Source organism: Dermacentor silvarum, chromosome 10, assembly GCF_013339745.2.
Source record: "Dermacentor silvarum isolate Dsil-2018 chromosome 10, BIME_Dsil_1.4, whole genome shotgun sequence".
NCBI classification, from domain to species: domain Eukaryota; kingdom Metazoa; phylum Arthropoda; class Arachnida; order Ixodida; family Ixodidae; genus Dermacentor; species Dermacentor silvarum.
Window position 1 is genome coordinate 95,954,100 of NC_051163.1, and position 11,161 is coordinate 95,965,260.

Genomic DNA, 11,161 nt, shown 5'->3' on the forward strand with positions numbered 1-11,161 from the left:
TGAAGTATTGTCGTTATCCTGATTGTGAGTTTCCTCAAGACGAGGTCTCTTGCTCTCGCCTTCGCTGGGTTCCACCACGGTCACCGGAGGCGGGCCATCAGCACCTTGATGCTCAAGGACTAGCCGTGCCGGCTTGATGTCATTCGCATGAGGGACGTTGGCAGGATCTTGGACGCGCTCCTGCGTTGCACTCGTGTGCCTCAAAACACGCTGGTGGTCACAGGGCTCGTGCAGCCGTTCTCGGTTGCCTACCGCCGTAGCGGTTGGAGACACATTTATTAGTTTGTCAATGACAGGATCCCAAACAGGGCATGCATATTCTAGTTTCGGAGGTATAAGGGTAGTATAAAGAAGCTACGGCAAAGATAGCCAAGTATGCTGGTTAGCCTTGCTAATTACGTAGTCGGTATGAACATTCCAAGTTGGTAAAGGTACATCTAGGCATTTATAAGAGTTAACCAATTCCGAGGGAACATTATTTAGGTAATATGTGTGCATGCCTGTTAGTTTCTTAAGATACACGCATCAGTTTACATTTCCTAACGTTTAGTTCTATTAAATGATGTTTGCACCAGTTAGCTACAGTAGTAAGACCAGACTGAAGATAGTTAGGATCCTTTGCATTAGATATTTCATGAAAGATGAAACAATCGTCAGCAAACAACTGAATGATGATGAGGAAGGGAGGTCGTAAATATAAATGAGAAATAAAACAGGCCCAACAATGAACCATGTGGTACAATACATAAAAACGAGTTCCCGTGTTGAAGCTAATTCAGTTTGCAGAATGCACACAAAGAGTGTCATAAAAAACTGCTTTGCCAACACAAAGCCATCAGTGCGTATGCACACCCAGATTGAAACTCTAAAGCACTATCTCATTGGAGACCCATATTGGTATTAAATAAAAGGGTTAAATAATTATGTTTATGCCTTGTTATGCTTTTGCTTTTACCTTATTTCACCTCTGTGGATGTTTATTGTAGCAACTCACCATGGGCAGCCAGTGGCTGTCATTGCGTTGCCGAGCTCAAGGGCTTAATGCCAGTCTGGCCAGGCGCACTATGATGGGGACAAAGTGCAAAAACATTCATGCACTTAATTTTATGTGGTCGACAAAAAACCCAGGTGGTCAAAATTAATTTAGAGTCCTCCACTACGGTATACCTCATTGTCAGATTGCAATTATTTCTTGTAAAAATCCAAAATTCAATTTCATTTATTTCAGTTTCTGTTGGTGACTGGATACATCCTATAATTACAAAACAGGAACATGTTTTGTATCATTGCAACAGTGTAATTTGTTCTACACTATAAATGTATCATTGACTACACCCCAGACAAAACATATTTCCCTTCACTTCACATGCATGTTGCAATCATGTTGTAGAGAAATAAAAACAAATGAATGGTCGAAAAGCGCTAGGGCGATTAATTCTACCAATAACTTACCCCGTTACAACTCAGATGGCTTTGATGAGACTCAGCAGCCTTGGCGCGATGCCGCAATTAAGCCATTTGCCCCACCTTATTGATGGGTTTATTTGCCCAAAGTACTTGGAAAAGAACAGAGGAAGACGGAATATATCTGCCTTAACCGTGACTGTCAATCACTCTGGCTTCAGGTCCGTAAAGCGATGGACGCGTGAACTGCACTACGTCATGTAAAACACAGTGTACTCAAGTGAACAGACTACAACCACGGCCCTTCATCATAACCTGTTGCAGACAATGCAAACCCATCTGTGTGTTTATGTAGATGTTGTTTCTATGTTCTAGTTCCAATAATATGTTGTATAAAGGTAACATCATAACAATTCCAGTTCACAATGTGATTTATTTCAGTAGCAAGTAAGGATAATAGAAATTAACTAAACTGATCTCAGAAAGGCCCATTGGTCAGAAAGCGTCATGCAATCGCTGAATTATACATGAAATTAGGAGATAAGGTCGAATAGCTACTGCAACTTTCCTGATTACACTACTGTCAATCTTCCAACGTAGAACACAGGACGACAAGCTTACAGCTCCCAATGCTTTTGTGCAGTTTTCAATAAAGCACTATATAATTGATAATTACACATCTTTACAAATAACTGCTTGTGGAAACATTTACCGGTATTCCCACTGTTTCCAGAATGAAACGGGCAAATGAGTGAGAACACAACCACGTGCAAACAACAAGTAATGAAGAGGAAAGCAGATGGTAAACTATTTCTGCCTTTATATGCAGAAATAACAAAATAAAGACAAATGAAAGTCTCACCTTTGCGTTCTCCCACTGGTGACAAGTTGTTTTTTTTGTACATTTTCACTTTCTTTTACCTCCTAAATATTACACTTCAAATCAAAACTCCAAAAAACGCCCCATATGCTTTCCTTGGCTTCATGTTGTCTTACACGAACGGGCTCCTGCATATATTAAGCTTCTTCTCATTCATTTAATAGTAGGGTCTCGACATGGGCAAGTTTGATACCGTAATGTAGCATATGAGTTTCTCAGAAGCTCATGCCTATAGTTCATGTACTGCATGATGCTGTCAGGAAAAAAAATATTTACATTCAGCACCATGCACACAAGTGGCACTGCCAACACTCCCACGATTATATCTTGTACGCATGCATTCATATCCAAGTGGATGGGGGAGTAGCCGCTGTGGCACAACTGCTAGTGCACCATACACACATTGCGGAGGTTGTGGGTTCAACTCAAAGTAGCGGGAGGTTGTTTTACGACTACTTTCATATGGATTTATCTTGGTCTTTACTGGTGGTCCATGGCTATTCTGAAGTTGAAATCGCTGTTTCAGGAGTTGTTTAAGTTTTTATCAGACTGGCAGTGGAGAGCACTCATCACAAATCATAACAGCAAGTGCTACCCCCTGATAAAATTGCTGTGGGTTTAAGAAGCAAAACATGACTGCTTCATCTTTGTATCCCGGCATACAGTGGTTCGCCGTATGCCACTGTTTCAAGGGTTCGTTGTTATATGCTTCGAGCAACGCCAAATATACAATGCCAAAGAATGATGTGCATTACTCGATAGACTAAACAAAAGTTAAGATATGAATGGCTTCAAAATGATTCATGAATGTTACAATTATTTCCAGCAGTAAAAAATTTTCTAAACACATGACAGAATGCACAAATTTTGGTACAAATTATACGAGTGAAGTCCATTTCCACAGTTGCACATGTTTCAGTTTCAAGCAGAAAATGTGAGCACTGAAAATCTGTAAGCATAGCGAAATCACGTTATAATGAATTTCAGAATGCTGTGTTTTGCTTTAGTTTCATAAGCAAAAATCATTATTCTGTAGCGTAAGTGTCGTTTTCATAACCCAAGAATTTCATGTAGGTTGTGTAAACCTTAAATGGTAGAACAAAACAAAGCCACTGAACTTGTGCAGTGTGTGCAGGTGATTTCGAAAAACTGTCACTTTTGTAATAATATGGATAGTTAGCTGAACCTTTATTACTAAGAATGTGAAAATGCGCTCGTTCAGCTTTTCCCTCATGCATGGAATTGCTATTTGGCCAATTATTCACAGGGATAACTTTCTTACAAAAAAGTTTCATGATTTATTACTGGAATAGTTAAATTTCTAAGAAAGAAATAATGCACTTGCATATTATTTTTCCTACTGATTGTAAGTTACTACCCAGCTTTCTGTTTATAGGGCTGTTACTTCAGTAAACGCTCTATTTTAGAATTTAGAATCACCTGGTCACAATGTTACGAGGAAATTTTAGGTTGTGAGAAATTCAACACAGAATGTCACCGGAGCCAACGTTTCCACAGGAGGACTTGTCTTCATCCTCTTGTCGAAACATTGGCTACAGCAATATTCCCGGCTCAACTATATCTCACTTCAAGCCTCCACCTTCCCCTGAACTTCTTTGTTGTTGAATACTAAAGAACTAAAGTGAAACCCAATCTGTATAACCAGGTGGTACCCAAAAGGGATATGGCTCTTTACGTTGTCAATGGCAAGAACACACCACAGGAATAAACTTCATGAATTGGGAGCTGATGCATCACATACACAACTGGTACCCAATTGTCCCTTAAGCTGTCATACAGAACTCACTAGATATATCAAAGCATGAAAGCGAAAATGAGATTTCAACGGTTCACCTTGCACTACAGACAAGGACAATACTTGGAAGCTTTCAACTGGTGAATGTCCTGTTACCTGCAGTACTTGGTCACAGTACTGATGCTAATTAACGGACATTATTTGATTGGGATTGGTTATTTTCATTGAAATGCGAAGATTTGTTAAGAGCAGCTTTGATATTGCAATATTGCGCTTATTTACCTCTGAAAAAACTGCATCCTGAGAGCGTAGCTAGGAGGACAAGCGATGTTGAACACGACGAATGCACCAAGGAGCAAGCCCACGCCTTTCTCAATGCTGCTGGTAGTGATGAACTCGGCTCCGTCAACATAAAGGACAACTCTATGGACGTCTCTCATGCTTGGGCCTGCATGGAAGCTAAGTTATTTCCTATTAAAACAGTGATGCAACTTTTTTTAGTAAAATGCTGTTTTATGCATTGAAGCACAATGTTAACTGTTGCTGCCCATGCATTTCATCGCACACTTTGAAAATTAATATCCCGAAACTGGTTCAGTCCTTAGAATTTGTTTCAAGGAGATACGCCTTGTGAACACAGCGGCTATAATTCGTAGATTGAATGATGCGCCGTATCATAATTAATTAAAATATTATTAGCGTAATTATGTTAATTCTTCAATTAGGCATGTTGATTTCTCGTGGAAGTAATGGCCACCTCATCGAGTAGTTTAGATCAAGGATTATAATTCTGCCACAGGCAATTTTAAAAAACTTGGTGCAGCTAAAACGAAACACCCTGTGTATACCATCTGCATCAGCGACACAAAGTGACACAAGTGGCTCAAAATCTTTCATAAAAACAGTGTCCTACACATGCTGAGAGATTACCTTGGTCAACAGAGCTTCAACGTTGCACTAACATCTGTGTTCACTGTTTCAGATGGATGCCGATAGTCAAAATTAATCCGGAGCCCTCCACTACGGCGTGCCTCATAATCAGAACTGGTTTTGGCACGTAAAACCCCAGAAAGAAGAACAAATCAATCAGTACAGATTACGTCATCAAGCATAGTCACCTTGGCAGCTTTGCAAAATAACTTGCATGCCTCTAGGGAAAGCAGGTGCTTTAGGATTTCATACTTATCAGTCTTGTAACCCCTTTCTCAATGCTTAGCCTGCTTATTTCATCACTAACACAATTACTTATATAATTTATTTTCTGCGGACATATTCTAGCCCCTACATCTTACAACTTCATAATAAACGCCGTGCAAGGAATACAGAGGTGAACACTGTGGAAGTTTTCTTAAGCTCAGTATCACAGGACTGACTGCAACACCCATGTTTTTGAGCATATAGTCAGTGTCTGTCACGCCCTTGATACCTTCAGAATGTCAAGCATGGGGTGCTCAGGAGGCAACAAGCAGCCAAACAAGTTCAGGCTCAACACTGAATAACTTTTGAATGATCCTTACAAATCGAGAGTGTATACCTTCTACAGAGTGATCTTGCAAGCAACTACGCACATTAAATGAAAAGAACCTACATTTTCCCTGTATGCTTCCATCATCCTTGTGGCTTCGTGTTGTAATTCCAGCTTTTCCTTTTGGAACGAAAGAAATGATCGCCTTCAAGCAATTATAAACGAGAAAATTCTGACGAAACTGCTAAAGTTGCTTCTTCGCGAGTGGTAATCTTCACAAAGCCTCCGCTCTAAAAACTGTGCGAATGATTTCTTTCTCTAGCTGAACCCAATTCCACGACATGCGGTCAGTGTACCACACGCGAATTACGTCACACAGACGGATTAAAGCGTGTTACTTCATGGTGCGTAAATAAATAATGAGTCAGAATAGAAACGACAAAGACAAGCGCATCACAGATGCATTATGAAAAAAAAACATTTTTGGCGATTAAGGGGGCTTAAAATATTCCTAGGTGCACCACACAGTATCGCTTTGCGCTAATGTGATAGTTGTGTTATCTAAGAAATCATTTTTAACAATTTCGAGGTAAAACAAGTAGGGAACTTTGTTTCGCAAGGCACACAGGCAATGCGACAAATACACTAGAACTTCCATATTAAAAGCATAAAATAAATGAAGCGCATCCACAACCTCCTCTATTATAGAGGAGGTCGTGAGGACGCCACGTTTTGAAAAACCCGTGCACACAGTGGCGCACATACGGGGGGTGGGGATTCGGGGGTTGTAACCCCCCCCCCCTGAAGCCGACTTACCCCCCCCCCCCCTTTTGTTTAACCCCTTTTCTTTCCTTACGCATTTGAGTACTGCAACTAAGATGTAAGGCGCGCAATCGTCTGCACACTCGCAAACAAACGCATTTTTTTACCATTTCCAGTGAAGAAATCAAAATTGATGCTGTTTAGATGGTATTGGCAAACTGTCAACCCCCCCCCCCCCCTGGCAGAGATCCTGGGTGCGCTACTGCGTGCACATATACCCCAACCATGCTAGCCTTTTGCGCCGGCACAATCCGCTGCACGTGGGCACCCTTCTAGGTAGATTCCTCGTTGGCGTTAGACCATTCTCGCACGGTTGCGGTACGTCGGACATTACTTAACCTCAACGAAGAATCAACCCCCCTTCGTTGTTCAAGTACCATGAACAAATGAGCATAATAATCAATTATGTTATACGTGACATCATTAACTCTACTAAACGTGACCCAATAAGCTTTGTGCGAGTAGTGTTCTTCACAGGGGCTTTAATTTACTTATAACTCGTGGGAGCCCGCTAGTCCCTTAAAATCGCTGCATGTGTTCATCCGTTACGTGAAAGCACGTGGAAAAACGGCTATCTTGTGCACGCGGCGTACCGAGCGAATCATAACTCATAAAAATGACTGCCCATAATGTGACAGACGATTGCACAACACAGAAGCCAGGGAGATTTTACAAAAGCTTATATAATTTGAATGCACGATAACAATACCCACCGGAACGTGAGGTGGTTCTTGATTGGGAACAAGACAAAAATGACGCTATCTTCTACAACCCTATGGCGGGCGCCGGGCTCTATGCCATTCACGGAACGTTGCAAGAATGAAGGCATAAAAACAGTACACTCACCTTTTTTAGGCGCATTTGTTTCCTGGCTGTAGCTTCGAAAACAATGGCGTGAGCGCAAGAGCAACGCGCGCGCGGTTTCTAAAATGAAAGAAAATCACACAAAGGACGCGGCGGTAATGGCGGTAACGACGACTTCGGCGAACCATCGTAGACAAAGAGTAACGCATACCTCGAGAGAGAGAGCCGCAAACGCTCTGCCCTTCCCTCGCCTGTTTCTCGCCCGTTCTCTCCTTCTTTTGATACAGCGGCCAGCGCCGAACCACGGCTATGGGCGTCTTGCGCTGGAGTTTGAGGTATAGTAGCGGCGCCTGGTGGCGGCGAAAAACGTCATCTGGGCAGTACCAGCTTCGATAGTATTGAGTAGAGCACTGCACGGGCCGACTTTTGCGGCCCGGGCCCGGCCCGGGCCCATTTTTACATTGGGCGGCCCGTCCGAGCCCGATCAAAACTTTTATGGCGAGACCCGGGCCCGGCGCGGGCCCGGAAATATTCTACGTTCCCGCCCGGCTCGGCCCGCCACCCCTTTACCTTAAGCCCGAGCCCGGCCCGAGCCCGACTCGAAACCGGCCCGAACCCGGCCCGAGACCGAAAAATACATGTTTTTCAGAGTTGAGAAGCCCGAGAATAACTCGCAGAAAGCCCGAGGCCGGCCCGGGCCCGCGTCAAAAAACCCGAGCCCAGTCCGGGCCCGGGTCAAAACGCACACGCCGTGCCCGAGCCCGGCCCGAGCCCGTGAAAAAACTCCTCTACCCGGCCCGGCCCGGCCCACGGGCCGGGCCGGGCCCGGGCTTTCGGGTAAGCCCGAGCCTGTGCAGTGCTCTAGTATTGAGCCCTGGCTGTGGCGAAGCTCGTTTCTAGCCCGCGTTTTGCGTCGATTCGCAATTTTTCTGCCCTATTTCGAGTGCGAAAAGGCTCGTCACTTCTAACAGACCACGGCGACCAGGCTGCGAGCTGGCCGCAGCCTATAGTTTTACGAAAACGAACTCTCCGTGTGCCGTGGGACGTAATGCTGGAAGCAGAAGACATCGGCGACACCTAGCTCAGCCTCGAAAAAGCGTCACCGTCGTTACTGCTGCGTCGTGGGCTGCCATGAACACGAAGGCCTGAATCCCAACATCAGATTCTACCGTTTTCCTTCAAGGCCTCACGCTGCGGAGCGTCGGGTGCGCTGGATAACTGCAGTTCGTCCCGCTGTGTAAGCGAAATGGAAGACCGACGTAGCAGCAGGCATGGCTGGTGATTCACGATTCGAGACCCGGCCACAGCGACAATTACCAATTTGACCAGTGCGAAGTGGTGAAGTGACCAGGTGTGTGCAAATGACCACAAATGGTCGGGCTGATTCGGTGACAATTCACTACCCCACTATGAGCAGCACAGGTTAGAGAGTTGAATGTGTTCATCCTTAACCTCAAGCCAGCATGTTGAGGCAGCACAGCAAGGTAGTATTGATTACAGCACATCGATGTTCGAGCGCTGTCAGTAAAAGCTACACCAAGCGAGCAGTGCACGAGCGCGCGCTGTAGCGCGATTCGCACGTACGTACGTTACTGCGAGCTTATATGCATTGCATCAGTTATTTATCAATTGCTAGACAGATGGCCGCTACTACAGCGCAGGCACAACGACTTGTCTAGCGGCATGCAGTCAACAAAGATTGCAGGAGACCCGCCGTTTCACGGCATGTCGAAAGACCGCTGCAGTCGCGGCGCGTACGATCGTGCGCTCGAGCAGTTCGTACACCGCTGCATGCTGAAAGACCGCTGCCGTCGCGGCGCGTACCGTCGTGCGCTCGAGCAGTTCCGTACACATGTCTGCTTATCGCTGCTGTGAATTCATTTATAGAAAGCATTTACTCGCATTTGTGCGCCTGAATCTAGCAGCGTGCAAACCTTACCTGAAGTTCAACTTGCACGTGCGTGACTCGCTTCACTTGCGATTGACACCGCGCTAAAACTTCGCCGCTTATTTCTGAACGGCGTACACGTATTCGGCGTTGCATAATTTCTTGCCTTTACGCAGCATGCCACCCATGGAAAAGTCTTCGGCGCCCGATGTTTGCTGCAAGCCGTGGTACAACGCAACCGAAAGTGGCGGGTCCATATTGTAAACGTGATTCCCGAAGCAGACGACCGAGCTTGGTACTACCCAGTTTCGGATTGAGGGCGCTTTTTAGCACCATTTTTGCAGCGCCCCCTGGGCAACGCAAGAGCCCCGCGACTGCCCCTTGTAAACATGCCGGAGGCGCCACGACGAGCAGCACTCGGATATATTGTACGCCGCGCCAGCGCGTAGCTGGCCAAGCACAGCCGTCGGTACCAGCCGTTGTGAATTCGTGTTTCATTGGGCGCTTTCGCATGAATGTTCGTTTAACGTTCGTCACAGACGACGCTGCGCCTTGGTTTAGTTCAACTGTCAACGCATCAATACCGCGCGCGGGCATGTGTGTGGCCATTTCCTATGAAGTCCCATGGTCCTCGCAGCTCCCTAAACAGGACACTTCTACACTAGGTACACTTTAGTGGTCACTCTACGTATCACTTATCGCGCTTGATGCTTCCCGTTGCTCTGTGCAGCCGCTCTGAGAATAGAATCTTTGCACCGGCAATTTAAAATTTGCACCGGCACCGGCAGTTTAAAATTATCGGTAAAATGGAATTGCGATTTGTCAAACTGTAGCGCGTTTATTTGCTCAGAGAAACAAAAAATTCTATCACAGTGCACGAACAAAAGCACGAAAGACGTGGCATCGGCGGGATGAGTATGCGGTGAAAAGCTCGTAGAATATAGCAGCTGCAAGTATGTATAGCATATACAAGTATGATGGTCGGCCAACCATATTTAGGTTCAGTTAACACGCAGCACCATTTGTGCATCTCGCCTGTGCGAATCGTTGGCAGTGAATAAATAACTGAAATTTCTGCAGTCGCTTCAACGCACCCGAAGTATGTTCTCCCCTCCTTACCCGGAGTGCACATGAAACGTCATCTGTTATTCAATCATTTCCGACACCATTATGTACTGGAGCTCATCACTGACAGCTGGAACCCTCTCGAAGGCCTCCGTTTCTTGAGGCCTGTTCACGATCGCGACATTGGACACGGCGCGCGCAGACGCATGCAACGCAAGCAAGCGCATTTCTTCCGACAATTAACAAATATATCCAGAATGCCCGGCGTCACTCACGTGAACACGGGAGTCCGATAGGAAAAGAGCAGGCGTGCAAAGTTGAGTAAAGGAAAGAACGGCGGGGCTACAGTGGCGGGGCAGGCGAGACCCCATGTAAACAGAGAGACGCCGCGCCGACCATCACGGACACGTGTTGTATGACGTAGTGCGACGTAACCGTCACGGGAGGCAATCGAAGCGCGCTAGCTTTCTCGTTCGCTCGTTTCGTCGCACTCCACTTTTGTTCACGGCGCTATAATCGTTTTCTCCATATGACGCCCGCAGCTTGTCAAAATTGACGAGGAGATTGCCATCAAAATGACGGTTATTTTTTACAGTGTATCATTTATGTTCACCACGTACTCTTGTCATCGTATGCCAATTTTGGTACATACAAAGTTAACGAAACGACCATGAAAGCACAAAGTCGCAGGCGGCTAGATAGATAGATAGATAGATAGATAGATAGATAGATAGATAGATAGATAGATAGATAGATAGATAGATAGATAGATAGATAGATAGATACTGTCAAAAGTAGCAAATGTTCGCCAAGAAAGGTTTCGCATTTAAAAAGCCCGCAAATGCCACGCCCTGTGGGAATCGATGATATACGGAAGCGGTGTGCCAGTTTATGAAACGACCATGAGAGCACCAAGGACGTAGGCGGCGTGTCATGACCTACGTGACGCGGCATGTCGTGGATAGTTCATGTATGAGTACCTCAGGAGTCGCTTTTCTTAGGCCTAAGAGACCTTAACGCGAATACGTTAGTCAGACTTTTCTTCACTTAGCACAAATCTGAGCCCAGTCCATCATG

The 11,161-nt window shown here is 45.3% G+C and overlaps 3 protein-coding genes across 11 annotated transcripts in view; all 3 read left to right on the forward strand.

The window, feature by feature from the left end:
* Positions 1 to 11,161, forward strand: part of LOC119466316 (uncharacterized PE-PGRS family protein PE_PGRS20-like) — a 1,297,174-nt gene that overhangs the window by 1,177,884 nt on the left and 108,129 nt on the right. The window lies entirely within an intron of this gene.
* LOC119466324 (uncharacterized) overlaps positions 1 to 11,161 on the forward strand; it is a 683,885-nt gene that overhangs the window by 308,147 nt on the left and 364,577 nt on the right. The window lies entirely within an intron of this gene.
* The window catches only part of LOC119466322 (PE-PGRS family protein PE_PGRS26-like), a 471,155-nt gene that overhangs the window by 231,775 nt on the left and 228,219 nt on the right, over positions 1 to 11,161 (forward strand). The gene's annotated exons all lie outside the window — the stretch shown is intronic.